Raw genomic sequence first — 3,352 nt, 5'->3', positions numbered from 1 at the left:
TCCAGAAAGAAAGCTAGTGTGTGAAGCATGCATCTAAGATGAGAACAAAAGATAAAGTGTTATCTAGATTAGACTAGAAGTGGGAGATTAATTTAAAAATTGTGAGAACTGGCCAACTGTGAGGCTTAGTTTAAAAATTGTGAGACCTGGCCAACTGTGAGGCTTAGTTTAAAAATTGTGAGAACTGGCCATCTGTGAGGCTTAGTTTAAAAATTGTGAGAACTGGCCAACTGTGAGGCTTAGTTTAAAAATTGTGAGAACTGGCCAACTGTGAGGCTTAGCAGACAGCATCTGAAAGGATAGGTGCAATATTTTCTGCTTTAAATGCCTTGGAAGAGTATGGAAGTGTGTTGGCTCCATACTACAGTGCCCTGGTCATCCGGCAAGAACTAATGTGAGCCATGTAATTTGGAAATCTGCAGAGACTGAGACCATATGAGACCAGTGAGTGTATGCATGCTTAACTTGCAAGCAGTTTCAGTTAATAAAATGCCAGAGGAACTCTTTACCTTGTAATGACTTACGTAATCAAGGTACAATAAATATTAACAATTAGAACTGTTGCCATCAGTTAATGTACTTTAAAGGCACTGTGCAACAAGTGTGATAACTTTGCTGGATTTATATATTCATTAATCCCTGACAGCAACAAGGAAGATCAAGATGTTTTGTGGCATGAACTGGATATCTTCAAAGACTTCATTAATAGGAAAGGAGTAATACCTGATGCTATGAGGGAAACGTATGTCCTTAATAACAAGGTCTTTTTTTCAAACACAGAAATAGGTTAGGAAAAAACTTAGTTCACCCAAATTAATCATGTGACATGATGGAGTAAGAAACATAATGTGTTATGTAAACTGAAATGCTGTTGTAGACTGTTTCAGAATAGCTGTTTCCAGTTAGAGAGAAAACAGATTGGTGCTGGTGCTGTATCACTTCTTTTCACAGGGGACATGAGGCCATAATGAGCCAAGCAAGATCCTGCACAGCATGGCAGCAAAGACATTTCCTCACCGTGGCCTTGGCACTCCAGGGCACCCCAAAAAGGGCCGAGGAGTCCTGTGTGTAACCAGGAGGGATGGCTGACATCACTGTGGGTCCCAGCATTCCCCAGTCCCTTGCTGGCCATTCAGTGCACACTGGGGATGCTGGGCATGTGTGGAACATGGGGATAGGGTGCACACAATTAAAGGGGGGCCCCAAAGTGGAAGGAGTGGAAGCCAAAATCGCTGGGTGGAGACCCCCAAAAGGGAGGTGCGATATCCCAAAATGGAGGGAGGAACCCACAAAATTGGAGCAACGCCCCAAAAAACCACATGAAGCTGTTCTCTCCCTCCATTGTTTACCAACAAGAACTATCTACCAACTCTGATTTCAGCAAATAGTTTCAAGTGTTTTAGCTGAAAGTCATTCTGAGCAAACTTTGTAGAAGTGATCACAGAATCACAGAGCGTTCTGTGTTGGAAGGGATCCACCGAGTCCAATTCTGAAGGGAATGGCTTGCTGGCAGGGTCAGCACCAAAGACACCCACACCAACTTAAGGAAGAAGTGTCATTTCCTGTAGGGCAAAGCAGCAAAGAAGTAGAGAAGGATAAGCTAAGCAATGCACCCGATTATTGCTACAAAAGATTGCCTGTAGGGATGAAGAAAGACACATCACCAGTTACCCTAATACTTGACCATTGTCCTGACACACACGTCAGCTGGGGATGCCCTGTCACACCAAAGGATTGGAGAAGCACTCCCAGTAACGGGGAATTCCTATGTGGTTCGCCCACCCTCAGGCCAGGCTGCCAACTTTGCTGTGAGAGGGCCCAGATTTTATACTGTTGGATAAACAAGCTACCATAACTTCTAGTGCAGGCACATCTGGTTTCATCCTCCTCTTGGGCAGGGCTCAGGGAGGAACCAAGGGAGTTTGCTTTGACCCTCTACCTTCAAACACAGCCAGATGGAGATGTGATAAATGAAGATGATTTGTGCTAATAATTGTAACTATATTGATATTTTAGAAAATATTTGTTAAAAAGTAATAGGGGAAAGTGATATGTCATTAGCATCACAAAACAGATGTTCGCAGATGTTCATATGATCCAGGATGGAGTATTGAGATATTTTAGCACAAACGGCCTTGGGAAAAACAAAGCTGGGAAAACCTCCAAGAGTGGAATCGACATTGAGACAAATAAAAGTCCAGGCAACTTCTTCTTAGGCAAGAACAGCCTTGAAGACAAAGCAGTTGATATAATTCCAGATAGAGAACCCAAAACAGGAACATAATGCTTACTTATGTAACACCAAGCTCCATGTGCATGTGCAACCTGCCAGGTTATTCAGAGGACAGCCAGGAAGACCATCGGCCTTCATCCAAGAAGATCCCTGAAGAGTCCAGAAGACCCCCACGAACAACGGGAACGTGCGCTGTGTAATATGGTGACTTAGACTTCAAGAATCAAAACTGGGAGGAGATTTACAGGAACTATTGATGAATATGTATTAGCATACAGTATAAAAGTTGTGCTTGGATTCTTTTGCCTTTTGTACGTGCGGCAGGGTGAGAGGTCCTCCCCGTCCCCCGCTTGGTTTTGCTTATGCTTTATCAGAACCACTGCCAAATTTCTATTTGTAACTACTTCATTATATTTGATTTTATTATTATTTTATATTTTTTTATACCTCAATTAAAATTGCTGCTAAAGTTTAAATCTTGCAGGTTTTTGAACTTGACATATGGCACCTCATTCATGACACCAGGAAGAGGCACGCAGGGCCGGGCTGCTGCCTCCTGCAGCTACAAGGGCCTCCTGGCAGCCTGCCTCTGCCGAGGCTCAGGCTGCTCCGGGCTCTGCCGGGGCTCTGCTGCGGCTCCAGCCCGGGCAAGGCCGGGCCCGCTCTCACCTCACAGTCGCTGACAGCTCTGCACCGCAGGAGACCTTTCAGAGCACCCTCTCTGATCTTGCTGCTTTCTCAGCTGAGCAAGGCTCTCCTCCAGCCAAAGACATTGCACTTAGGGATACAAATCCAAGTGGCAGGCGCCCAAATGCTCTCGAGTCACAGCTGAAGGCCTGCATCAGCACAGGATGGTTTGGCTTCCCCTCTCCCCCTTTGGTTTTTCCTGCTAATGCCATTGCCATTTCTGCCTCAACTAGAAGTGCCCCAGATGTGCCAAAAGGGACCAGTGGGCCGTATTCCAAAGGCAGTGTGGTCTGGAGAGGATGAATGAAGAAGAGCCTTCTCCACTTACAAACCATACCAAAGAAGCCATAAGCGTGTCTTAGCACCAATCAAAAACACCTGGCAATTCAGAAGGAAATGTTGAGTTTTCTGAAGGGGTCAGAAGGAGGGGAA

The sequence above is a fragment of the Vidua macroura genome, chromosome Z (genome assembly GCF_024509145.1).
Source record: "Vidua macroura isolate BioBank_ID:100142 chromosome Z, ASM2450914v1, whole genome shotgun sequence".
NCBI classification, from domain to species: Eukaryota; Metazoa; Chordata; class Aves; order Passeriformes; family Viduidae; genus Vidua; species Vidua macroura.
The sequence above is the reverse complement of the archived record's forward strand: the minus strand, read 5'-3'. Positions refer to the sequence as shown.